General features: G+C 44.1%; 1 protein-coding gene and 1 long non-coding RNA gene across 2 annotated transcripts in view; both read left to right on the top strand.

The window, feature by feature from the left end:
• The window catches only part of RASSF3 (Ras association domain family member 3), a 79,272-nt gene that overhangs the window by 19,625 nt on the left and 31,717 nt on the right, over nucleotides 1-27,930 (top strand). The gene's annotated exons all lie outside the window — the stretch shown is intronic.
• Nucleotides 111-27,268, top strand: LOC116593215. The gene is made up of 3 exons (XR_004286832.1): nucleotides 111-3,027; nucleotides 10,577-10,583; nucleotides 27,256-27,268. It is a non-coding gene; the product is annotated as an uncharacterized LOC116593215 (long non-coding RNA).

The following is a 27,930-nucleotide window of genomic DNA, read 5'->3' as shown; positions in this document are numbered from 1 at the left end:
AGCAGAGGAAACAGCAGGCAGAGGCAGAAGCAGGCTCCCCAATGAGCAAGGGACATAGCAGGGCTCTATCCCCAGGACTCTGGGATCATAATCTGAACCAGAGGCAGATGCTTAATCTACTGAACCACCAGGCACCCTGTAGAATTATTTCTTTTCCTAAAGAGGGAAGTCTTGGGAAAGAAATCAGGGGGTCCTGGGGGTTTACTGAATTCATCCCAGTATATTGCTAGCACAAACGGGTTTTGCATAAGCCAAAGCGATCACTTAATTGTTCTGAACAACTTCTATACTGCAGGAGTTAATAAACATAGTGTTAAGAACTGTTTAAGGTCAAGACCACCAGCAGTGCCACATTCCTTGAAAACGGCAGGATGAATGTATGAGAGTCCTTTGCTTTTATGGAGAATGCTAAGGCAGTGGGGGTAGTTTAGTCATTGTGCTTCCTGAAGGATGAGTGCTTGTGGTATGCATTTCCATTTGGGAGTGAGGAAGTATATTCATTTCCTTTGGAAGATTAAATTTTGTCCTTTGTTTCCAGTCTTTTATTCCAGTTGGTCTGCATTTACTGTTGCCCGGTAAATGTTCCAAATAAATTTCTTCTAGCAAGTTAACCTCTATTTTAAAACATCAGAGTCTATTGTCTAAGTCAGTATATCCAAATATGAGGCTTCTAGATACTTCTATCCCTTTTGCCCACATCCTGTGTGGAGTGCCTTACTCAGCCTCTCCATTTGCTGATTCATGGATGTCCAGCTCAAGGCTCATTTCTTACAATGTCTTGTCCTCTGATTGCTACAGGTATTTTAAGCATTGCCTTTCTGACAAGAATGAAACCTCCTGAGGGCCAGGGGCCAGGGGTCTTTGCTTTATAGAGGCCATATCAAATGATTTTGTGCGTGTGATGATTAACTTGATTCATTTTGAGACATTGTGTTTCCTAAGAAGAATTATTTTTAATCTGAGCAATTTACTTAAAATTTTAATCTGTTTCTAATTTCATACAGACTTCAGGAGATACTTCAGCAAGACCCTGTAGGGAAAGATACTTCCTTAAAAACATTTGAGGGATTACTGAAAATTTAGAAAGACATAACTAACTCTAAAGGTATGGCTGGGTGGAATGGTTCCTTTTAATGTGAAGAGTCTGAGGTTTTCTTTTAGCTAGAAGGAACATACTTAAGTGCATAATTACAGGAAGTTTTGTTTTTAGTCATGGAAATCACAGAAAAATTATTTTTCTAGTGACTCCTGTTATTTTCATTAAGTACATCCAAGTGTCCCTGAAATTATGTGGTGCATTTTAGATTTGGAAAATGTGATGTGACAGTACGGATGGCAGATTTTGAGGCTGCTCACGTTTTGTGTTCATTTTAATTTGAAATGTTGGCTGCTGAAAAGGAGTATGTGTCAGAGTGGTTGGTGTGAACTAAAATGTTGCATTGGCATTTTGTGGCAAGTGGAGTACCAAGACTCCATACCGTTCATGTTCGTTATTAAATATTATTTGAAGTATCTCATTTTACATCTAGGCATTACGTTCATTTAGGCACTGATTGATTTTAACAGTTTTTATGATCAGATGGGAGAATGTGGGCTGAACTATAAATAGATTCCCTCAGCTGTATAATTGATGTCATCAAAAAAGGTAGACCCATAAAGTTGAAAAGCTTCTTCAAAATACTGACCTGTTCTTTGTGGCTGTTAGGACTTGGAGGAGTGCATTCTGGCCAGGGTTCAGTGGCTGGCAGTGATTGAGGTGGAATGAAGGCAGCTAGAATGGGGTGGCGTGGAAGTGGGGCCAGGTTACAGATACTGGTCAGCTGGGGGGATCTGGTAACTCTGGATGTGGGTATTGGGGTGGTAAGAAAGGACAGGGGTGAGTTGTGGCCTTCTTGGCTTGGGTGACTCAGGAGGTCATGTCACTCACCACGAAAGGGAATGTAGAAGAAAAATCAGATTTGGGAAGGAAGGTAAGTTCAGACAACCTATTGACTGCAGGCCATCAATAAAAACAGAATGAATGAATCTGGGTGTAGTTTTTTGAACTGTCTGCAGGGCATCAGTGTTTCCCAGGCTTTTCCAAAAATAAGATAGAGGAGGTAGACCTGATCTGGGGAAAGAGCTTTGGGATTTGTTGAGGCCTGGGAGGAGGAGGACCCAGGCAAGGAGGACACGCTGGAATTTAAAGGGTAAGGGTGTGTTCCCAGCCATAAGTAAAGTGAGTGGCTGGGGAGGTAGGAAGAAAGCCAGGGGAGTGGAGTCCTAAGAGTCCAGGAGGAGCCCACCTCAGGAATAAGGACTTGGTCAGGACAAGTGGAGCATACAGAAAAGCCAGGGATCCAGGGACTGAAGTTGAGCCAGGAGGAGACTCTGGAGACCTTGAGGAGTGTCTCTTCAGTGACTTGAGAGGCAGTCTGATTCCAGAAGGAGGAAGAATGAATAGTTGTGGAGGAGACTGCTCTTCCAAGGCATGGCTGGGAAGGAAAGCACCGTGCCCTAAAATGAGGCCGTGGGGTAGAGGGAGTCGTTGGTGTGTTGTCATCATTTTTAGATGAGACACTTGAGGAGAAAGAAAGCCCATGGGTGTTGGAAGATACAGGTGAGGGAAAAGGTTCCTTGAAGGAGATGGCTGGCTTGGCAGCAGAAGGAATGGTGTTCGGACCAGAAATGGGGAAGGACTGCTTAGGAAGAAGATGGCTCCTCTCGGAGAAGAGGGGAGGGGTTAAGTCTGGAAAACACGCTCCTGGTATAGGTGATGGAGACTAGGAGTTCGAGTCGAGGCAAATGGGGACTGATTGGGCGGGCGGGGGTGCGGCTGTGTGGCGAGAAAGCCACGGGCCCAGAGACAGAAAAATAAATAAACTAGCAGGAGGGTGGCGGGGCTGGAGGACCAGGTGACCCTGTGGGTGGAGCGGATGGGGAAGGACACACCTATGGGTGTGGTGAAAGGCTGGGAGAGGGCGCGGGCCCTGAAAGGGCCTTCCTCGCTTGCCAGGCTGAGTGAGATTGTTGGATTTTATTTTCTGGGTAAGGAGGAACCCTGTAAGGAGTAGTAACAGGTCAGACCTCTGATTTTGCAGCGGGGAGCAGTTTAACGGCAGAGTTTGGGCGGAGACGAGGATATTGTTTGGAGGCTATTGCGGTGACCTGGGGCAGGGTCGGTCCTAGGGTTTGAAATGGGGCAGCCGCAGTGGGAGAGGCGAGGATTCCTGAAGTTGACTGGGTAGATGGGCACCTGTTTGGCCAGGTGGGGTGAGGGGAGGAGACAGGTATGTGTTCGGGGCAGCTGAGGACGGTCCTGCCCCCGTGGAACTGGCAGGAAGGTAAGCCGGTCTGGCGAGGTGGCACCGTTCGATTTAAGGCACGTTTTCTGAACATTTGTGTAACGTCCAGTTGGCGACTAGAATGAGGGGTCTGAAGCTTGGGCAAGAGGTCTCTCTCTGCTAGAGACATATTTGGAGGCATGAGATCATCATCCTTCAATAGGAAGTGGTAAAATTTATTTGAAGGAACACGAAAAAAATCTTGATGTGGATATGGACTATAAAAATAAACTTCTCAGACCATTTCAGCATATTATTAACTTTCTTAGAATAAAGTCTTTGATCAGAATGCGGATGTGTTGCCCTCCAGTAGCTCAAAATTTAAATGACAGAAGGATGTTAGGAAATAAATTGAAGGAAATGTTTTTAAAAGATTTTATTTATTTGACAGGGACTACGAGAGAGGGAACACAAGCAGGGGGTGGTGGGAGAGGGAGAAGCAGGCTTCCTGCTGAGCGGGGTGCCCTGTGTGGGGCTTGATCCCAGGGCCGGATCAGGACCTGAGCAGAAGTCAGACGCCCAGCGACTGAGCCACCCAGGCACTCCTCGACAGAAATGTTTTTATCTTTATAGTTTATTGGTATTTTTTCTTAAACTGTTAGGTTGAAATCCTTTTTCTTTTTCTTTTCTTTCTTTGTTTTTTAAAATTTATTTGCCAGAGAGAGAGAGAGAGAGCGAGAGCGCGCGTGCACAAGTAGGGGGAGCAGCAGACTCCCCACTGAGTGGGGAACCTGATGTAGGGCTTGGATCCCAGGACCCCGGCTCATGACCTGAGAGGAAGGCAGCCACTTAATCAGTTGAGTCACCCGGGCACCCCTTATTATGTTTTTTTCTTTTAAGTTTTATTTTTATTTAAGTAATCTGTATACCCAGCACGGGGCTCAGAATCATTACCTGGAAATCAAGAGCTCTTCCAGCTGAGCCAGCCAGGCACCCCCCCCCTTTTTTTTTTTAAAAGATTTTATTTATTTATTTGACAGATCACAAGTAGGCAGAGAGGCAGGCAGAGAGAAGGGGAAGCAGGCTTACTGCTGAGCAGAGAGCTGGTGCGGGGCTCGATCAGGACCTTGGGACCATGACCCCAGCCGAAGGCAGAGGCCTTAACCCACTGAGCCACCCAGGGCCCCCCCTGCCCCCCCCCCCCCAAGAATCTAAAGTCTTTAGATTCTTTGGAAGTTGCAGCAGTGTGGTGGGTGCTCTAGAATTTGGAGCTGTGGGTAGCTCAGGTTCTCCTTAAGCCCCTGCCTCTCTCTTCTGAACTGCCTGCGCATCATTTGGATGTAATGATGTAGAAGAGTGCTGCTTTTATGGCATCAACAAACATTTACTTTTCCCAAGATTTTTATTTATTTACTGAGAGGAGGGAGCGTGCACCTGTGAGAGGGGAGGGGGGAAAGGGCCAAGGGAGAGGAAGAGAGAACCCCAAGCACTAGCCCCAGGGCTGAGCCTGACAGGTACAGGATAGTTCACAATGCGTAATTATGTAAAAGTAGTGTGAGTACCTTTATAGCTGACTACCCAGCTTTATTCTTAAGATTTTGAGGGTGCCTGGGTGGCTTAGTGGGTTAAAAGCCTCTGCCTTTGCCTTTGATCCCAGGGTCCTGGGATCGAGCCCTGCATCGGGCTTTCTGATCCGCAGGGAGCCTGCTTCCTCCCTCTCTCTGCCTGCTTCTCTGCCTGCTTGTGATCTCTGTCTGTCAGATAAATAAATAAAATCTTAAAAAGAAAAAAGAAAAGATTTTGAGAGGGGCACCTGGGTGGATTAGTCACAAAGCATCTGCCTTTGCTTCAGGTCATGATCCTGGGTTCCTGGGATCCCTGCTGAGCCGGAAGCCTGCCTCTCTCCCTCTGCCACTCCTTCTGCTCATGTTTCCTCTCTTGCTGTGTCTTTCTCTGTCAAATAAATAAATAAAGTCTTAAAAAAAATATTTTGAGAGTGAGTGAGTGGGCACGCCTGTGCCTGTGCGTGTATAGGGGGAGGGGCGAGGGGAGGGCCGGAGAAAATCCCCAGCAGACTCTGGACTGCGAGCCCAGCTAGTGTTGGGTCAGTTTCACCACACCAAGGCCATGATCGGAGCTGAAACCAAGAGTCGGACACTTAAACCTACTGAACCACCCCAAGGACCCTGACCATCCAGCTGTAAAGATAACACTTGCAGGTGTCTTTGAAGGCCCTGGGTCTTCCTGGCCCCATTTTCTCTCTGGTTCCTATCTCTCCAGTTCTTTTCTTTAATCATGCTATCCATGTATTTAATACTTTTATTACTGGTGTCTCTGTAAATATTAATCAGCAATAGTTAGTGTTACTTCACATTTTCTTTTCTTTTTTTTTTTTTAACTTGTGGATGTGATGGGGCACCTGAGTGACTTAGTGGGTTAAGCTTCTGCCTTCGTCTTAGGTCATGATCCCAGGGTTCCAGGATTGAGCCCCGAGTTGGGCTCTCTGCTCAGCAGGAGCCTGCTTCCCCTTCTTGCTCTATCTGCTGCTCTGCCTACTTGTGATCTGTCAAATAAATAAAATTTAAAAAAAAAATGTGGATGTGTAATTCCATGTTTTCTTCTTTTTTTTAAAATATTTTATTCATTTATTTGACCGAGATCACAAGTAGGCAGAGAGAGAGGCAGGCGGGGGGTGGGGAGGAGTAGGCTCCCCGCTGAGCAGAGAGCCCGGTGCGGGGCTTGATCCCAGGACTCTGGGATCATGACCTGAGCCGAAAGCAGAGGCTTTAACCCGCTGAGCCACCCAGGCGCCTCCCATGTTTTCTTCTGTAGCTCACTTTGGTTCAACTTTGTTTTTGAGATTCTTGCTGCTCCAGTTCATTCTTTAAGTGCTGAACACTCTAGTGTGTCCCATTTTCCTGTTGATGGACATTTAATATTTCCTTCCATTTTTCTCTGTTGTAAATGACATTGTGATACATATAGTTATTTACCTGTCTCCTTTTGCGGGCGAGTGTGAGACTCCAGGTAGGTTATAATCCCAGGAGTGGACTTGCTTAGTTTGTGGAGAAGGGAATGTGTATCTTCATGTTGGTTGGACAGGTTCTTCAGTTCCATCTTTGAATTGGGTAGCTTGAGGATTTAATTATTTATTATTCTATGTTAGTATTTTCTTTTCTTTCTTTTTTTTTTTTTTGATTTTATTTATTTATTTGACAGAGAGAGCTCACAAGTTAGGTAGATAGGCAGAGAGAGAGAGGAGAAAGCAGGCTCCCTGCCATGCAGAGAGCCCGATGTGGGACTTGATCCCAGGACCCTGAGATCATGACCTGAGCCGAAGGCAGAGGCCTAACCTACTGAGCCACCCAGGCGCCCTGTGTTAGTATTTTCTTGAAACTGTAATGGACCTATGGAGATGTGTGGTTTGGGGAAAATTTGGAATACACAACAGATAATATTTACTGTGTATTAATGGTCTGTGATTTTAGTGATTTGTGTAAAGTTCCATTTAAATGAATTTTATATGGTTTTATATCTTCACCTAGGATCACAATGAAAGGCTGTAAGAAAAGAAATAATGAAACTGTATTTCTTTGTGCTCTCCTGAAGTTAACACGGAGTGTGGCTTGGGGGTGGGGTATTAAAAAACATTGTTATTGAGGTGTAATTGATATTAGTTTCAGGTGTACAACTTAATGGTTCAATATCTGTATATGTTCCAAAATGATCATTAAGTCACCGTACCTTGTTACAGAATTTTTTTTCTTGTCATGAGAGCATAGGGCTTGAGTACCTTAACTGCTGCTCTCTGAGCTACTTTTTAAGTATGTGCCACAGTGTTTGTAATTTTGGCCCAGTGCTGTACTGAAAATCTCTTCTCAGCCCTCACTGATCTCAGTGATCAAGCAGAATGGAATGAATGATGAATGGCATCAGGTCATGATCCCAGGCTTCTGGGATCGAGTCCCAAATTGGGCTCCTTGCTTGGGGCGGAGCCTGCTTCTCTCTCTGCCTCTGCCTGCTGCTCTGCCTGTTTGTGCACTCACGTGTGCTCTCTCTCTTATCTGACAAATAAAATCTTAAAAAAAAAAAAAGAATGGCATAAATCCTGATGGGATCTTTGTGAAGTAACCTGGCATACTCCCTTGGGATGAAAGAGGGTTCTGTTTTCTTAGTCTTCCTCAGGTTGCTTCAGTTTAGTTTGTGGTGTCCAAGAGACTCGTTGGACTGGCTTTAGGCTGATACTAATCAGTTCCTTCGTATTTCCCCCACTGCTTTGTTGTTGTTTTTTTTTTAAATACAGTTTGGTGGGGAGGGTTAGAGGGAGATGGAGAAAGAATTTCAAGCAGGGAGTCCCAAGCAGGAGCCAGACGTGGGGCTTGATCTTACAACCCTGAGATTATGATCTGAGCTGAAACCAGGAGTTTGACTCTTAAGCGACTGAGCCATCCAGGGGCACCTTCCCCAGTGACTTTTTTTTTTTTTTTTTTTTAAAGATTTTATTTATTCGTTTGACACAGAGAGATCACCAGTAGGCAGAGAGGCAGGCAGAGAGAGAGAGAGGAGGAAGCAGGCTCCCCGCGGAGCAGAGAACCCGATGCGGGACTCGATCCCAGGACCCTGAGATCATGACCTGAGCCGAAGGCAGCGGCTTAACCCACTGAGCCACCCAGGCACCCCCCCAGTGACTTTTTTTAAAGAACTTCTGTGTAGCTCTCTTTTTTCAGTAAGATCCAAAAACCATTTGCTACTGTGGCTTAGTTATTTCTCCAAACATTTATTTCCTTCTGGCAGGAATCCGTAAGAGAGCCACTTCTCAGGGACCTTGGCTATAAGTTCTGCCATGTGTCATGTCATTATTGATAGGGACTTCTTGCAAGAATAAAGCATGAAATGGGGCGCCTGGGTGGCTCAGAGGGTTAAAGCCTCTGCCTTCAGCTCAGGTCCTGGTCTCGGGGACCTGGGATCGAGCCCCACATCGGGCTCTCTGCTCAGCAGGGAGCCTGCTTTCCTTCCTCTCTCTCTGCCTGCCTCTCTGCCTGCCTCTCTGCCTACTTGTGATCTCTGTCTGTCAAATAAATTAAAAAAAAAAAAAAAAAAGAATAAAGCATGAAAGATCTTGGCATCCTAGGAGGAGGCAAGGGGCGAGCTTTTTATTTATGCAGATTTAATGTTGATCAGTACTGATTTCATCGGAGGCTTTGTGGGCCTCTCACATACTCTCCACTCTCCTAGTTTATTTTTAAAAAATTTTCATTTAGGGGTGCCTGGGTGGCTCAGTGGGTTGGGCCACTGCCTTCGGTTCAGGTCATGGTCTCAGGGTCCTGGGATTGAGCCCCTCTTCGGGCTCTCTGCTCAGCAGGGAGCCTGCTTCCTCCTCTCTCTCTGCCTGCCTCTGATCTCTCTCTGTCAAATAAATAAATAAAACCTTAAAAAAATTTTTTTTCATTTATTTTTAAAAATTTCACATATTTATTTGATAGTGGGTGGAGCAAATGAGCACAAGCAGGGGGAGCTGCAGAGGGAGAGTGAGAAGCAGGCTCCCCACTGAGTGGCGATGGGATTATATCCCAGGACCCTGAGAGTAGGACCTGAGCCAAAGGCAGCCGCCTAACCGACTGAGCCACCCAGGTGCCCCTCCTGCTGGTTTAGACTAAGAACTTTAAAGCAGGTGCTCCTCGAAATAGAGAGCAAATGGGAAATCCTGTGGACATGGGGTCTCGTGACTATACAGTTGTCAAGACTGGGTTTGAGAAGTGACCTGACTGCTAGGGACATTCAGTGGGCAGGTCATCTGTTCTTGAACAGCAGCATTTCTTTAGTCCTGTGTGGCCTTCTCTTTTGATTTCCTGAAGCACTCAGTGACTCCTAATTCCAATACTCGGAGCTATCCGATCACAGTTATTTGTTGCAAATTATCTTTTCTACTGTATTAGGCTTTCTTGTAAGCTGATCATAATAAACTCTGGTTGATAGCTCACCCGTTTTTATTTATTTACACACACATATATGTAATACATTTTTTTTTTTTTAAGATTTTATTTATTTGGGGCGCCTGGGTGGCTCAGTGGGTTAAAGCCTCTGCTTTCGGCTCAGGTCATGATCCCAGGGTCCTGGGATCGAGCCCCGCATGGGGCTCGCTCTCGGCGGGGAGCCTGCTTCCTCCTCTCTCTCTGCCTGCCTCTCTGCCTACTTGTGATCTCTCTCTGTCGAATAAATAAATAAAATCTTTTATTTATTTGACAGAGATCACAAGTAGGTAGAGAAGCAAGCAGAGAGAGGAGAAAACAGGCTCCCTCCTGAGTGGAGAGCCCGGGGCTCCATCCCAGGACCCTGGGATCATGACCTGAGCCAAAGGCAGAGGCTTTAACCCGCTGAGTCACCCAGTCGCCCCTGTAATACATTTTTATTTAAAATAAGCGTGAGGCTTGAACTGATGACCCTGAGATCAAGAGTCCCGTGTTCTACTGACTGCGCCCATCCGGCACCCTCACCCGCTTTATTTAAGTTGTTTGCTTTCTCCTCAGACCTAGCAATTCTACTTCTAAAAATTTATCCTTAAATTAAAAAAGAAAAAACAACAAGGATATATGAAAAGGTTTGTTATAAGAGTTTCATTAAAGCATTTTTTTTTTTTTTTTTAAGATTAAAAGTGTTTTGGGGATGCCTGGGGTAGGTCAGTCAGTTGAGTGCCTTCAGCTCAGGTCATGAACTCTGGGTCATGGGATCAAGTCCCACATCGGGTTCCTTGCTCAGTGGGGACCCTGGTTCTCCCTCTACCTGCCATTCCCTCTGCTTGTATGTTCTCTCTCTCTCTCTGACAAATAGATATATATATTTTTTTAAGATTTTATTTACTCATTGGACAGAGAGAGTGCAGGCAGGCAGAACTGCAGGCAGAGAGAAGGAAGCAGGCTCCCCACTGAGCAGAGCTTGATGTGGGCTGGGTCCCAGGCATGCGATGATCCCAGATCGTGACTTGAGCCGAAGGCAGAGGGTTAACCCACTAAGCCATCCAATAATCATGGGAAAATAATCTCAATAATCATGGGGGGAAAAAAAAGATTTAAACTTTTTTTTTAAGTAATCACTATACCCAGTGTGGGGCTCGAATTCACACAGTGAGATTGAGTTACTCCCTCTACTTACTGAGCCAGCCAGTTGCCCCAAGGTATTATTTTTAATAGTGGGAAATTTAGAAACAATTTAAAGGTCCAACATTAAACCTGTCATGTATGTATAGACATTCACCTATCTAATAATGTTTGTAGAAGGGCACCTGGCTGGCTCAGTTGGAGGAGCATGATCTTGAGGTTGTGGGTTTGAGCCCCACGTGGAGTATAGAGATTACTTAAATAATTAAATAAGCAAAATTAAAAAACCATAACCTTGTTTAAAAAAAAAAAGTATTTGTAGAGTACAGTGGTACAGGTTCTGGATCCAGACTCTGAATTCTGCTTCTGCTACTGCTACTTGGAACTGTGTGACCTTGGGCGAGTTTCTTTGTCTCCTTTTAAAATTGTGGTAAAATACACATAACATAAATTTTACCTTTTCAACAATTAAAAAAAATATATTTTATTTCAGAGAGCACAAATGGTGGTGGGGAGGAGCAAAGGGAGAGGGAAAGAGAGAGAATCCCAAGCGGATTCCACACCAAGCCGAAGTGGCACTTGATCTCCCCATCCCAAGATGATGACCTGAGTTGAAACCAAGAGTTAACTTGCTTAACCAACTGAGCCACCCAGTTTCTTAATGGAATTATTCATTGTAATCACATCTTTCTTTAGGGCATTCTGAATGTCAGTGAAGTTAATGCATGTAAAAAGCATAGACTGGGCCATGTCCTAGTAACACTCAAACACTGTCTATCATATATATTTTAATTTACGAATTTTATGGGGACACCTGGGTGGCTCAGTTGGTTAAGCTCATCTGCCTTTGGCTCAGGTTGTGATCTCAGGGTCCTGGGATCTAGTCCTGCATCGGGCTCCTTGCTCAGAAGGGAGTCTGCTGCTTCCCCTGCTTTTGTGCTCTCTCTCTGTCTGACAGATAAATATTTTAAAAACCTTTTTTGTGTATGTAAGATATACAGCATGACTTGATATCCACAGTGGGCTGATTATTATAGTCAAGCTAATAAGCATGTCATTTCCTTATATGACTTTTTTTTTTTTAGTAATGATCACGACCTGAAATCTGTTGTAGCATATTTCCTGTGTTTAGTACAATATTAACTATAGTTATCCTGCCTGCCTGCACATTTGCTCTCTAGACTTAACTCATCCTGCAGAACTGAAACTTTGTACCCTTTGACCAACAAACATTAGCTGTTGTTAAAATATTCAATACACAGATACTCACACAAATAATTTTTTAAAAAGATTTTATTTATTTATTTGACAGATCACAAGTAGGCAGAGAGAGAGAGAGGTGGGGGGAAGCAGGCTCCCTGCTGAGCAGAGAGCCCGATTCGGGGTTTGATCCCAGGATCCTGAGATCATGACCTGAGCTGAAGGCAGAGGCTTAAACACTGAGCCACCCAGGCACCCTTACTCACAAAATTTTTTTTTTTAATAATTTTTTTAAAGATTTTATTTATTTATTTGACAGAGAAATCACAAGTAGATGGAGAGGCAGGCAGAGAGAGAGAGAGAGAGGGAAGCAGGGATGCTGAGCAGAGAGCCCAATGTGGGACTCGATCCCAGGACCCTGAGATCATGACCTGAGCCGAAGGCAGCGGCTTAACCCACTGAGCCACCCAGGCGCCCCACTCACAAAAATTTTTAACTGGAGATTTTTTAAATGGCATGTATAGTTTAAATACAAGAATAGAAAAAAAAAAAAAAAAACTCCCAAAGGATTTACCTTTCTGGGTGATAAGATAATCTTTTTTTTTTTTTTTCTTTAAGATTTTATCTATCTGACAGAGAGCAATAAGCAGGGGAATGGCAGGCAGAGGGAGAAGCAGGCTCCCTGATGTGGGGCTCCATCCCAGGACTCTGGGAGCATGACCCCAGCTGAAGGCAGACACTTAAGGACTGAGCACCCCAGGTGCCCCAGATAATCTCAATTTACTTCTCTGTTTTTTTCCCTCCTGTAATTGTCATGGTTTTCTTTTGTAATAGAAAAAAATTTGCATATGATTTTATTCTGGTGTCTGTGGGTAAAAACACTGAGAGGTTCCTAGTCGGTTAATCCTAAAAAGGACAATTTGATTTTTCACTTTATCTTAGAGTTTCATTTGTTCCCTTTGCTTGACTAATTATTTACATCAAGATTATTGTGGCATGTATACAGTTGTGTCCAAAATACTCTCACAATGGCCACTTCCTAAGGGTAGCCTTAAAATTGCATATAGTTTGTTAACCTTATTGTGGTATTTTGTTTTTCTTAACTGTAGTTTCCTGTTCTTTGGATTTTTTGCATGTCAACATTAAACTGAAAATATTTTGCTTTGGGGGGTTAATAAGCCAGACAGAGTGGTGTTGATAATTCAAGGAAATGGCCCAAGCCATTATCAATTAAAATTGCATAAAAAGCCAGGTGTACCTTGATTAGAGGTTTCTAAGGTAGAAAGCCAGGAATATTCTAAATTCCCGTGGCCTGTGGTATTAAAACTGTTCTGTAGTGAAGGTGGGGAGAGCAGAAGAGGCCATGAGTGGGTCAGGAAGAGTGAGGGCCAGCGAAACACACTTGCAGTGCTCGCCGCTGGGAGCTTAAGACTTCTCAGCAGTGTTGTGTGTTCTCTTAGCAAACCTGGTTGTCGTCGTCATTTTTTTTTTTTTTTTAAAAGATTATTTATTTGAGAGAGCACAAGCAGGGGGAGAAGCAGGGAGAACAGCAGAGGGAGAGGGAGAAGCAGGCTCCCCACTGAGCAGGGAGCCCAATGTGGGGCTCAATCCCAGACCTGAGCCGAAGGCAGACACTTAACTGACAGGAGCTACCGAGGTGCCCCAGCAAACATAGTCTTAACGTCTGCTTAGATATAGATCTCTTTTCTTCTTAGTTTTAAGTGAGCCCACCTCAGGTATATATGCCATATGGATCCCAACAACCTTCGGTGCACCTGGGCCTGCCCAGAGGTTTGTATGGGTCCTAGTATGGGAAGCATGGCCTAGACAGTGTGGGACTTTTTGTATGGAATCAGGTGGGAATTGTTGATAGTTGGCATGCTTTGAGAGAGCTTCCAGGTTTATTCTACCAATATCAAATGCCTGCTGAGCTGAGAATCTTTGAGGGTTGGGCTCAGAGATTGAAGGAAGTTGACAGAGAATTAGGGCAAATCCATAAAGTTATGATTCTGTGCTGTATTGAATAGGTATTGTATTAAGTGCTTTATTACGTCCCAGCAACCCTGTGAGATAGACCTTCACTTTTGTTTATAGGACAGTACATTACAGATGAAGTTACCCTTTTTTAAAAAATACTTTTAAAAAAGGATTTTATTTATTTGACAGATGGAGATCACAAGTAGGCAGAGAGAGGGAGGGAAGCAGGCTCCCCTCTCAGCAGGGAGCCCGATGCGGGGCTCCATCCCAGGACCCTGAGACCATGACCTGAGGCAAAGGCAGAGGCTTAACCCACTGAGCAACTCAGGCGCCCCTGAAGTTACCCTTTCTTTAAAAAAATTTTTTATTTTGGGGTGCCTGGGTGGCTCAGTGGGTTAAAGCCTCTGCCTTCAGCTCAGGTCATGATCCCAGGGTCCTGGGATCAAGTCCCACATCAGGCTCTGCTTAGCAGGGAGCCTGCTTCCCTTCCTCTCTCTCTGCCTCTCTGCCTACTTGTGATCTCTGTCAAATAAATAAATAAAATCTTTTAAAAAAGATTTTCATTTTGGAAGTTTTTATGTGCTTTAGGTATATGTTAGGTATATGTTTTATTAAGTGAAACTATATTACTAGCTTTCCTTCTGTCTCTTAACAAAAAAGGAAAAAATATTTTGTTCTTGAGGTTAAGTATGGAGCATATTTTATCTTCAGATACAGAACCTTTGTCTTTATATAGATAATTGCATCTTGAAAATTGAAGTATAGGGGCGCCTGGGTGGCTCAGTGGGTTAAGCCGCTGCCTTCGGCTCAGGTCATGATCTCAGGATCATGGGATGGAGTCCCACATCGGGCTCTCTGCTCAGCAGGGAGCCTGCTTCCTCCTCTCTCTCTCTGCCTGCCTCTCTGCCTACTTGTGATCTCTGTCAAATAAATAAATAAAATCTTTAAAAAAAAAAAAAAGAAAATTAAAGTATAACTAGAAGTAGTAAAATGTCTAAATCTTAATTGGACAGTTCAATAAGGTTTTATTTCCCTCATTTTCTTTCCCTCCCCCCCCAACTGCCCCCCTCCAGCTTAAAATATAGTACATTTCTGGCCCCCAGAAGGTTCTTTTGTGTCCATTCTTTTTATTGATTGATTAAAGCATATGTGCTGCTGAAGTGAGCACTTTTGTGTCCATTCCTAATCAGTAATCTTCACCTTTTGGCTGGAATCACTATTCTGATTCTGTTACTATAGATTAACTTTGCTTCATCTTGAACTTCATATAAATGAAGTATCCAGTATGTACTCTTTCTGCCCCGGCATCTTTTGCCCAAAGCAATGTCATGTGATTGACCCGCATGTGATTTATCACCATTAGAAGTATACTGAAGCCCGTATTGGTTTGATTCACAGGGTTGTTTTTTGGTCCCTTTAGGAGTATAAAACAGTGTAAGTGGAAAATAAGTTCAGTTTTCAAGAGTGCTGTATGAGGTACCCAAGGTAAATGCATATGGCTGATCATGACCTAGAACATGCAAAGGAAAAGTCTTGGTGATAACGCAGGTACCAGGCTTTGTGTAGAAGGAATGAGACCCGTACTTCGAAGACACGTGGGCACTAGAGGTTGGATAGGGGGTGGAGTCGGTGCTCCCAGCATGTGTTTGTGTTTGATGAGTGCGAGAGATGGAGGGCAGTCCTAAACTTGGCCTCCAGACTTGGCCCAGGTCAAGGAGGTGCTTTCTTGAATGTCAAACCTTTGAGGTATTTACACTTTGGAAAGATTCATTGGGCAGTGGTTATGGCATTGCAGGAATGTCGGCTGTGCAGAGCTCAGGGTCAGGAGGAAGATCTGGGCTGGAGAAAATGAACACAAAATGGGTTATAGCTGTGGGAGTAGACCTAGGCTCCTGGCTAGAGTTCTAGAGTGGTGTGGTTCACCAAAGGTGGGTGTTAGAATTGCTCAAGAGACTTCTTGGAAATATACTGGGTAAGCCTACCTAGGAGCTTCGATTGGTGCTTCTGGGGTCACAGCAGCTACTGGGATTTTTGAAAACACTTCAGTTTATTCTGATGTCCGTTCCCTCCTCATGCTGCAGATGGCAGTCAGTGAGGAAAGTGGGGCTTGGGCTCCCCTTTAGGACACACATCCCACAGGAGAGTCAGGAGACCGCAGTCTTGCTGTCTGGATGGGCAAGAGAGCAGTGTTCAGTGGGTCCCAAAGGTCTTGTTTCCAAAGTGGCCGTGGTGTGCCTGTTGAAACGCTGCCACAACAGGGAGCTTGCCAGCTTCCTAGGCAGTCATTTTGGGACCATTTTGAAGATCAGAAAAGGTTTTTGGTGAAATAAGCCAAACTGTCACAGGGTGGGCCTTGAAAGGAGCGCAAAGCTAGTCTACCCTGCATGGGTTACTCAGTCCTGGGTTATAATGACGGTTTTCACAACTGCCCAGTTTCCTTTTCCCATCCCGATCCTCTGCAGTGCTTACTACTCCTGTGTAGCTTTCAAAGCCTCTGTTATGATCCTCTTTAAATTGTTCCTCTTGGGACACCTGGGTGGTGCAGTCAGTTAAACATCTACCTTTGGCTCAGGTCATGGTCCTGGGGTCCTGGGATTGAGTCCTGTGTCTGGCTCCCTCCTCAGTGCTTCTCCGTCTCCCTTTCTGTAGCTCCCCTGCTTGTGCTCTCTGTCAAATAAGTAAATTAAAAAAATTTAAAAAGGGGGGGGCAGAAATTCAGCCATAAAACCTCACATGCCCAAGTCCTACGGTTTATGGGACAGTGTGACTAAAGTAAATAGTCAAGGGCAGGGACTTTCCAATGAGTGTGATTACTGTAAACAAATATGTATAAGAATCAATAAGAAACATCCAAAACAAAATGGCCCATCATTTTGGTGTAAGTTTAGTAAAACTGCTTCTTTAAGTTCCAGGAAAAGGCAAGACCCCTTAAAACTTGTTTACTAGTAAACATTCACTAGAGTGCAAAGGCAATTTTATTTTGGCAACTGAGGACAATTCATGAGTCAAGTATTGATTAAATATTTGAGCACCTGGGTGACTCAGTTAAGCATCTGCCTTTGGCTCACATGATCCCAGGGTTCTGGGATTGAGCCCCACATCGGGCTCCCTGCTCATCGGGGAGCCTGCTTCTCCCTCTCCATCTGCCTGCCCGCCCCCCTGCTTGTGTTCTCTCATTCTCTCTTGCTTGTTCTCTCAAATAAATAAAATCTTAAAAAAAAAAAAGTTGAATTTGGTCTTACGTGTCATATTAGAACTGAACACTTTAGGGGAGTCTTGAGGTAGGGACATGGAGGCAAGGCTGCCTCAGTGGGCTCTGAGCTCTGCTTTCTCTTCTGCTTGGAGAGGATCAGATTTACTTATCACACTGGTAGAATGACAGGCGAGAGGGTGGGTCAAATAAAAGTTAGGATGCATAGGCTCAGCACCTGGGTGGCTTGGTTGGGGGGTGACTGCTTTTGGCTGAGGTCATGACCTCACAGTCTTGGGATTGACTCCCCCATTGGGCTCCCTGCTCAGCAGGAAGTCTGCTTCTCTCTCTGAACCTACCCCCCCCCCTTTGTCTCTCAAATAAAAAAATTGATAGGCTCAATGAAGAGGATGAATCCAAGATGAATTAAAGATATACACTAGGTCTACACTTGTGATGCCTCTACTCCATCTCAAAAATCCAGAAGTATCTTACCTATACAAGGAGAGAGGAATAAATGATCTCTATTTAATGCTGGTCAAAATGCCTGATTGGGGGGAATGTCTTATTTGAGGAGCAGTAGTACAAAGAGGAACAATTTATTTGCTTATTTTTTACTTTTGTTTTTATTATTATTATTTTTAAAAGATTTTATTTATTTGACAAAGACAGCAAGAGAGGGAGTACAAGTAAGGGGAGTGGGAGAGGGAAAAGCAGTGCTCTTACCAAGCAGGGAGCCCTCAGTGGGGCTTGATCCGAGGACCCTGGGATCAGAACCTGAGCCAAAGGCAGATGCCTAACGACTGAGCCACCCAGGCACCCCTATTTACATATTTACATATTTATTTAGTTATTTTTTAAAAGATTTTATTTACTTAATTTGACAGATCACAAGTAGGCAGACAGGCAGGCAGAGAGAGAGGAAGGGAAGCAGGCTCCCCACTGAGCAGAGAGCCTGATGTGGCTCAATCCCAGGACCCTGAGATCATGACCTGAGCCGAAGGCAGAGGCTTTAACCCACTGAGCCACCCAGGCGCCCATTAGCTAGTTATTTTAAAGATTTTACTTATTTGAGAGAAAGAGAGCATGAGAGGGAAGGTCAGAGAGAGAAGCAGTCTCCCCGTGGAGCTGGGAGCCCAATGTGGGACGCCATCCCAGACTGCAGGATCATGACCTGAGCTGAAGGCAGTTGCTTAACCAACTGAGCCACCCAGGCACAAACCCCCGCTTTTTATTTTTTAAAGATTTTATTCGTCAGAGAAAGCGCAAACAGGGTGAGTGGCAAGCATAGAAGATAGAGGGAGAAGCAGGCCCCACAGAGCAAGGAGCCTGATGCAGGACTTGCTCCTAGACCCCCAGGATCATGACCTTGGCCAAAGGCAGATGCTTAACTGACTGACTTGACTTAACCCAGGCGCCCCTGGATTTTTGCCTTTTGCCTCTACTGCTACTAACACCGATCTCTTAAGTGCTCATAAAGTAGTTTCCAAGAGGAATTTGTTTTATGTGCTTTGTTACCTTTGATATAAATAGTTTTGAAGTTGGTGTTGAAACTGCTGTATAACCAACCATATACAAAGCTAATGTAGTAAGGATATGTTACTGTATTTGAAATACGTAAATCTAATACTGGAAAAAGCAATCTCTTTAACAGGCTATGCATCTCTATGGTGCCTCCTCTTTTTTTTTTTTTTTTTTAACTTAAATTGAAGAGATTTTTAAAAAGGATTTCATTTGAGAGAGATTGAGAAGGTAGGTAGGGGAAGGGAGAGAGAGGGACAAGCAGACTTTGCACTGAGCCCAGAGCTTCTTGACTTGGGGCTGGATCCCAAGACCATGACCTGAGTGGAAACCAAGAGGCAGACGCTTATTGGACTGAACCACCCAGGCCCTGCCCCCCCCCCCCCCCCCCTTTATTTAAAGCGCTGACTGAATGTCAGGAACACTGGCAGCTTACCTAATTTAAGGCTGAAGATATATGGACAGGCAATAAAAATAATGACCTTGGTACTTTGAGATAAAATATTAAGTTATTTTTAAGGTGTCATTTAACCTTTGATCGTAGACTTGATGATTGTTTTGTATAAATAAGATTTTGGTTTTAAGTAATCTCTACCCCCAATGTGGGGCTTGAACTTACAGCCCTGAGACCAAAGGTCTTTCTCATGTGCCACCGAAGGAACTAGCCAGGCGTCCCCAAACATTCTTTCTGAATTACTGGAAGTGCTAGGGCAGCAGCTTGAAATTTACAACAGACTAGTTGATGGTTAGATACTAGATGATCATGCTTTTTAGGGTATCAGCAGTTGCCTTCTTGCATGGGCTGAAGAGGGGTGCTGTCATAGCTACAGATAAAAGAGCTGAGGTGCTGAGGAATGAACACTGTAATCCTAAGGTTTCTTGAAGAACGTAATTTTCTGAATAGATGATATATTTTTGTTTTGCTTTGTAGATCCAGGTCAGTGACTTCTTTAAAGGCGCTGTTTTAAAACTTTGTGTCTTTCAGTATATGCTATCATGCTATCATGGGGCTTGCTTCATGGCAGGTCTTTTTTTTTTTTTTTTTTTAAGACTTTATTTATTTGTCAGAGAAAGAGCAGAAGCACAGAGTGCTGCAGTCAGAACAGACAGAGGGAGACGCAGGTTCCCTGCTGAACAAGGAGCCCCATGTGGGTCTCATCCCAGGGCCCTGGGATCATGACCTTGAGCCAAAGGCGACCCTTAACCGATTGAGCCACTCAGCTGTTCCCCACTTTTTTTTTTTTTTTTTAAAGATTTTATTTATTTATTTGACAGAGAGAAATCACAAGTAGATGGAGAGGCAGGCAGAGAGAGAGAGAGAGGGAAGCAGGCTCCCTGCTGAGCAGAGAGCCCGATGCGGGACTTGATCCCAGGACCCTGAGATCATGACCTGAGCCAAAGGCAGCGGCTTAACCCACTGAGCCACCCAGGCGCCCTGTTCCCCACTTTTTTAAAACCCACCTGTAAGACCATGACTTTACAGGCATTATGTTTGTTTTGCAGGAGAATCAGATTAATTTGCTTGCACAGCCCTCAGACTTGGGGACTTCTTTCATTGATTTAGGGTTGTCTTTTGCTCCCTTTATACTTCAGGAGAGTTCCTTTGAGTATTCGATGGGATTTTGTCTGGTTTACCACAGTAATTGCATACTTAATACCTAATGGCTTAGTCCTTAGAAAACTGATTGTTTTGGTATATAATTCTGAGTGTAATTCTCTAAATATAAAGTCTTCAGTAACCAATTGTTGGCATATCTGTGGACCGATGTCTGAAGATGATGGCGATGGATTCCCATCTCTGGGTTACCCTCAAGGATCTCCGGGTTGGTAGAGGGCGTTGTTAGTGGGGCTCCTCTGGATCAAGAGCAAATTCATCTTGGAAAAGGGTATTATTGCTCTAATGTCAGATTTGCCAGTTCTCCTTCTGTCGTCTCCATTCTAACTCCCCCTGAAATCTAGTAGCACTGGGAAAAGTTATATCTACCTTGGCACAATAATCTGGCCACTGGTCTATTACATATTTTAAAATTATTTTATTTAGAGAGTGCACATGAACTGGGGGAGAGGCAGAGGGAAAAGGGTGAGGGAATCTCAAGCAGACTCTGTTGAGTGAGGATCCTGATGTGGGGCTCAGTCCCACGACCCTGAGATTACAACCTGAGCCAAAACTGAGTCGGATGCCCAACTAGCTGCGCTACCCGGGATCCCCAAGGTTTTATTTTAAAGTAATCTCCTCACCCGGTGTGGGGCTTGAACCCACAACCCTGAGACCAAGAGTCACATGCTCCACCGATGGAGCCAGCCAGGTGCTCTTGGAATGTAAGACTGTTAATTAGATATAAACTTGGAGGTGGCTTAATGGGAAGGGGTAGTGTCCCAGTCCTTACAGGGACAGGGTTTCTTTCTGGGTCTGAGAATATTGTGAACTTAGATCTTGGGAACGTCTGTATACATTGTGAGTATACCGAAACCACTGAGTTGTATGCCTCACATGGGTGAATTTTAGGGTGTCTGAGTTCTAAGTCACTGTTTTTTTTTTTTAAAAGATTTTATTTATTTATTTGACACAGAGAGAGATCACAAGTAGGCAGAGAGGCAGGCAGAGAGACAGAGAGGAAAGCAGGCTCCCCGCCGAGCAGAGAGCCCGACGCGGGGCTCGATCCCAGGACTCTGGGATCATGACCTGAGCCGAAGGCAGAGGCTTAACCCACTGAGCCACCCAGGTGGCCCTAAGTCACTGTTTAAAAAAAGATCTTATTAATGAATTTTAGTGCAAAGACGATTGATTACAGAATTGCTCGTGATTTCCTGCTTTCCCTTTTCCATTCTCCAGATCTCCCAAAGCAGTTGAAACGAAAGATAAGAAACATTAAACACTCTTATCTTCTGGTGTTGGGGAAATGCTGAGTGGCCTTGAATTTGTGTGGTGAAAGTTGTTTACGCAAGCCTGAGTCTGTAAGCCCAGAGATAAGAGAAATCCGGCTGAAGGCTCATTCAGGCAAAAAGTGATCAGACAATCGTGCAGACATGCCTGATGGAAAATCTGGGATTTCCTGATATTGGTCCTTTAATTTATGGACCATTCTAGGCTGTCAACAAAGTAGTTGTCTCAAGTGAAATTGTGATACACGCTACAATGTGGATGAACCTTAAAGTCTGTAAGCTCAGTCACAAAAAGACAAATGTAGGATTCCACTTATGTGAGCTGCCTCAAGTAGTCTGATTCATAAAGTAGGATGGTGTGGTTGTCAGAGGCTGAGGGACAGGCAAATGGGGGAGGTATTTTGAACAGGTACAGATTTCAGTTAGAGAAGATGAAAACATTCTGGAGATAGATGTTGGGAGTGGTTGCACAACTGTGTGAATTGTACTTAATGCTGCTGAGCTATACACCTTAAAGTCGTTAACATGTGGGGAGCCTGGCTGGCTCAGTCAGTAGATCTTGGGGTCATGAGTTCAAGCTCCATTTGGGGTATAGAACTTACTTAACAGGGGCATGGGGGTGACACAGCTGGTTCAACATCCGACTCTTGGTTTCGGCTTAGGTTGTGATCTCAGGGTTGTGAGATTGAGTCTACATCTCCACATGCTACGTGGAGTCTGCTTGAGATTCTCTCCTCTCCTTTGTCTGCTTCTCCTGCTTGGGCGCTCTCTCGATTAAATAAATCTTTAAAAAAAATTAAAAAATGGGTAAACTATTAAATTCTATGTTAAATATTTTTAAACACACACAAGGAAGAACTCAGTTAAGAGCGGAATCACTGGAGGGGCACTTGGGTGGCCCATTTGGTTGAGCCCTCCATGTTTTGATCTCCCCTCAGGTTTTGATCTCAGGGTTCTGAGTTCAAGCCCGATGTTGGGCTTCACACTGGGCATAGAGCCTACTTAAAAAAAAAAAAAAAAGGAGGTGCCTGGGTGGCTCAGTCAGTTAAGCATCTGCCTTGGCTCAGGTCATGATCCCAGGATCCTGGGATTGAGCCCCACATCAGGCTCTGTGCTCAGTGGGGAGCCTGTGCTGCTCCCTTCTGCCTCCTGCTATGCCTGCTTATCTTCTCTCTCTCTCTCTGTCAGATAAATAAATAAAATCTTAAAAAAAATAAAAATAAAATCACTTGAGAAGTAAAGTGGGTAGGACACAGGTCTGGCTTCCTATCAGACTGCGCACCGGTTTCAATGGCCTAGTTTCTGCTACCGTCCTGAGTATGTGTGAGGAGCAAACCAGATGCTCAGGTCACCACCTGCTGTACCTTCCTTCTGATCCTTCCACCTGTCACTCATGGAGCATCATCTCCTGTGTCCCAGAAATTGAACTCTGCACTGGAGAAAGATGAAAGTGTGCCCCGAGGTGTTGATAATCCTGAGGGAGGTTGGGAGAGATGGATTTGCTTCTAAAGAAGTGTCACATTGCATAGTGGCCATCTGTGGTAGTAAGTGTGGGTGGCACTATTTAGGTAGTGTTGGGGGGGTGACAGTGAAATGTCTGGAAACCTCATTTAAAATAGTAAAATCAATACGTGGCTGAAATTTGATACTCACAGATGCACTCTTTAAAAAGGCTTTCTATAGAGGAAGAGTCATTTATACCCTGAAAATTCTTCACAGAAATAAAGAAATCCTCATGGTGCCAGAGGAGCTAGGAACTTTGTGTGAGGAGCCACCAGGATGAGGGTGAGGCCGACTATCCGGTGGCCCCTGTTTCCTGAGGCAGCAGAAGGCAAACTCACAGCTCGCGAGTTCCTTCAGGAACTGACGGTCTGGTCAGTGGAGGATACCAGAACACAAACAGGAGAGAAAACGTGTCTACAGAGTGTCCTGTAACAAAACACCATGGACGACATGGCCTATCAACCACAGGAATTTATTTCTCACAGTTCTAGAGTCTTGGAAGTCCAAGACCAGGGGCCCGGCAGATTGGGTGTCTGGTGGGGGCCTGATTCCTGGTTCACAGCAGCCTTTTGTTGTGTCCTCGTGTGGTATGAGGGGGTGAAGGAGCTCTCTGGGGTTCTTTTTCCTTTTTTTTTTTTTTTTTTTTATTTTTTAAAGATTTTATTTATTTATTTGACAGACACAGCAGGAGAGGGAATACAAGCAGGGGGAGTGGGAGCCCACTGAGGGGCTCTGACCTGAGTCTGAGCTTAAGGGTTGAGCAACCCAGGCACCCCTGGAGTTCCTTTTATGAGGGTTGTAATCCTTCAGGACCTGATCACCTCCCACAGGCCTGCAAGCCAAATACCATCTCCCTGGGGATGAGCACTTCAACATACAAATTTTGGGAAGATGGAAACATTCCATAAGTAGCACAATTTTTTTTTATTTTTTAAAGACTTTATTTATTTATTGGACAGACAGAGATCACAAGTAGGCAGAGAGGCAGGCAGAGAGAGAGGAGGAAGCAGGCTTCCTGCTGAGCAGAGAGCCCGATGTGGGATTCGATCCCAGGATCCTGGGATCATGACCTGAGCCAAAGGCAGAGACTTTAACCCACTGAGCCACCCAGGCGCCCCAGTAGCACAATTTTTATATTAAAAAAAAATTTTTTTAAATACAGCCATGTATAAGTGATTGAAAATCAGTAAGAACCAGTTATGGAAGGGAAGCATGAAAGTCCAGTGGGTCAGTGACCATGAGCTTGGACAGTCTAGTTTCAGAACGCATTTTAGACGTTGTTAGTGTTTTTAGGGAGAGCTCATTCTCGGAGGCCGTTTTCATCTGTTAGATTCTCTACTGGGGAGGAGGAGGAGGTGAGGGAGGGTGGGGGAGAGGTGAGGTGAGGCAAGGATGTGATATTTTTGGAACAGTTTGAAATACAAAGTAATTTCCTGATAAGATTAGTTCCTCCTAAGTTAAAACCCAACTGTGGTCGGTCTCTTAGTAATGAAATAGAGTGGACAAGTTTAGAAAAACTGGGTCTCTAGCTCTTACGCTTGAATCCCACTTAAAGTTCACTTTAGGATAAGAGAGGGATCAGTTTTTGTGGAGTACTTTATTTTGATTTATTTTTGAATTTTATAGTAAATCACAGTCTGTTTCCCTGTCACTTTTCTGCATGGGGGGGAGCACACTGTTGCACTGATTTGAAATACAGCAAAAAAAAAAAATTTTTTTTTTAAATATAGCAAATTTTGAAAGAAAATATAGAAGAATGCTAAAGATAAGAGTTATTAACAATGGGGGCACCTGGGTGGCTCAGTTGTTAAGTGTCTGCCTTGGGCTAAGTTCATGATCCCAGGGTGCTGGGATCAAGCCCCACATTGGGCTCCCTACTTGGTGGGAAGCCTGCTTCTCCCTCCCACTCTCTCTGCTCGTGTTCCTCTCTTGCTGTCGCTCTGTCAAATAAATAAAATCCTTTAAAAAAATATTTATTAACAGTGTTTCTGGAAACAAATCCTGTTCCCTACCCCTGAAAAGGGACACTAGAAAATAATTACACCAAAAGTGATATTTCTACTTGCTAATTCCATAATCATTCACCAGTTACATTAAGAAGCTGTTGCAACAGGTATTTATTTATTTTTAAGGTTTTTTATTTATCTCTTGACGGAAAGACGGTGAGAGAGGGAACACAAGCAGGGGGAGTGGGAGAGGGAGAAACAGGCTCCCTGCTCAGCGGGAGGCTACACTGCCCCAGCCAAAGGCAGAAGCAGATGATTAATTGACTGAGCCACCCAGGCGCCCCTGTAATAGGCATTTAAAAGGAAATCATGAAAACGATCGTTGTGTTTAAAGGTATGAATACTGAGACGTTTATGTTGGCCTAAGAGAACTATTGTCTAAACCTGGCTAGGTGCTATAAGGGAGGAATCCAACTTTGTATTTCATAAGTAAGGTTACCACTAGGTCATTAATCTGGGATTTCTTGACCTTTAAGGAGTAGGTCACAAATCTTATTTTAAATAGGTGGTGATACTGTCATTTGTTTTATCTTTTAAATGCAGGGAAATTTCTTTTTAAAATAAATTTTCCCCCAGTGACTAAGATAATACATACTCAGTGCACAATACTTGGAAGTTAGAAAAAATGGGAGAAGTTTCTGGAAAATCTCTTCCTTTCAGGCAGTCTGTTTTCAGGATAGTTTTTGGTTGTGGTTTGAGAAAGCTTTGTCCCTGCTGGTTTGCTTTTATCTAGATGAGCCATCCTTTCTGTTTTGCGTAACACATTTGTGGACGACTTGTCAGAGACCCCACTGTCCTTTTCCTGCCTCCTGTCTCTGGTCTCTGGCATGTGGAGGATTTGGGAGGTAGTCACCTAGCCTCACCCCATCAACTTCCTGTCTCGTTTTCATGGGCGCACTAGCAGCTTTACTTTGCATTTGTTAAACATTAAAGCCAGTAAGGGCACATGGCTGGCTCAGTTGCTAGAGCGTGGTTCTCTTGTTCTTAGGGTTGTGAGTCTGAGCCCCATGTTGGGTATAGAGATTACTTAAAAACCTTAGAAAAACAAAAATTAAAGTCAGCAGAACATACTGCAACAACCTTATACTTGGAAACGTCTGGGTTTGTTTTTAAGTCTGGGGCTTGGCAATCGGAAGGCTTTCTCTACAGGGGAAGAGCCCCCTGTGGGAGGCACTGGGTTCAGATTCTGGCCCCGCTATTCTGGAATTGTAGCCATGACAGACAAGTTCAGCTTGGTTTCTCATGTGCAAGGGAAATAAGGTTTTTGGGTAAAGTTACATGATTTACTAGATGTATGGCCAGCTTTCAGAAAGTGCTCTCTCCATTGATGTTATGCCCAGCAAAACCTGTTTGTTTCTTTCATTCAGAAATCTTTATTGAGCACCACCTGTAGGCCAGGCTTTACTCTAGGTACCAGACACCAAAACAGGGAGGGAAAAAAAAAAAACCCTGTCCACAGGGAGCTCAGATTTTTGTGGGGAAGGCAGTAATAAACTAGATAAATGCCTACTTTATGTGATTATATTAAGTAGTGGTAGGTCCTAAGGAGAAAATCGTAAAGAAGCATGGAAGGTGTGTGTGTGTGTTGCAGGAGAGGAAATAACTGAGTTATTTAACCTGTAATGTAGCTGCATATTTTTTCCACGTGTAATGGGTTTTTATGTTCTCGTTGGAGGCCAAAACTTGCCCTTTTGTGGAAGTGGAACTTCTTTGCTGTCCCTGGCATGTTTCTGGGAGGAGGTGGGTTCTCATCTTGCCTGGCTGGGAATGCCGGCTCCGGTAACAAAGGGTTGGAGTGCTGTGCATCTCTGGGTATATCGTGGAAAGTGCTTACAGTAGTGTCAGGCATTCAGTAAATTTTAGCCCTAGTATGCTAATGCTGTTTAGCTCTTCTGTCTCTTTGTTACAAAACTCAGAAGTTTTAAATAGAAACCAGAGGGGCGGCTTTCTTGGAAAAATTGCCCAGTGTTAGGAAGCGGTAATAACGTGTCAGATTTGGAGCACAGACGTAATGTGGACCCTCCTTCCCCGGTTTCCCACACTGGTCACTTCTTTCTTCAGATCTCATTATCTCTTTTCCCCCTCTTGAACCCCTGCGGCCATCCGAAGGAACAGATTTTTTAAGGCAGGAACCATGGTTGATGTATGAACAAAGACCATTTTGTGTTGCTATCTGTTGAATCAGGCAGAAGGAAGAAACACATTCTCATAGCCTCGTCAGGTTTCTAAGAATGAATGTACTTGGATAAAAAGAGGATAAGAAATCAGTAAAGGTGTGGTGCATGCTCAGTGAAGGAAAAACAGAAACAGCACTTTTCCTAAGCTTGAGTCCTATCTTACTGACTGGCTAAATACGAGATTTAGAAAATAACAGAAATCCATCCAGGGATGTGAGCTTATTCTGTGTGATCTCTACCTTCAGTTTCTCCTTATTTCTCAACAGCGCCTTTTTAGTTCAAGCAATATGGATTCTGTTACCGATATGAAAAATTTATACTTAAAAAACTTTATTTAGCGCTACTGTTAATATTTCAGATCTTTATACATTATGTCTGCCCCAGTTTAATAGTGGTCATGAAGTCAGTGGTTTTTTTTTGGTTTTGTTTTTAAGATTTAAGAGAAAGAGAGGGAGCGTGAGAGGGAAGGGCAGAGGAAGAGGGAGAAAGGATCTCAAGCAGACTCCCTGCTGAGTGGGGAGCCCCACCTGGGGCAGTTCTGAGATCAGGACCTGAGCTGAAACCAAGAGTTAAGAGTCTTGACTGTGCCACTAAATCAGTTTCAATAGTTTTAAAAAAAAAAAAAAAAGGTCTAGGAGTGCCTGGGTGTCTAGGTGGGTTAAAGCCTCTGCCTTCAGCTCAGGTCATGATCTTGGAGTCCTGGGATCGAGCCCCACATCAGGCTCTGTGCTTAGCAGGAAGCCTGCTTACCACCTCCCTCTCTGCCTGCCTCTCTGCCTACTTGTGATCTCTCTGTCAAATAAATAAATAAAGTCATTGAAAATATTAGGACTACCCCTCCTCTGCTTTAAAAAAAAAAAAAAAAAAAGGCTTACTGGGTTCTTTGTTGGTTATTGTATTTCGTGAGCTATATTATCCTCTCAATTCAAGAAAGCAGTGACATATAGTGGGCAGTTTAGCGTGGCTCTGGGTTAAGATGTCAGCCTCTTTCTCAACCGTTGTATAAAATTTGAGACTGATCGTAGTCTGTTTTCCCACATATGAAGTAATTATTGTCTCAAAAGGTGGTTGTGAGGGGCGCCTGGGTGGCTCAGTGGATTAAGCCGCTGCCTTAGG

The sequence above is a fragment of the Mustela erminea genome, chromosome 6 (assembly GCF_009829155.1).
Source record: "Mustela erminea isolate mMusErm1 chromosome 6, mMusErm1.Pri, whole genome shotgun sequence".
Classification (NCBI taxonomy): domain Eukaryota; kingdom Metazoa; phylum Chordata; class Mammalia; order Carnivora; family Mustelidae; genus Mustela; species Mustela erminea.
The sequence above is the reverse complement of the archived record's forward strand: the minus strand, read 5'-3'. Positions and strand labels throughout refer to the sequence as shown.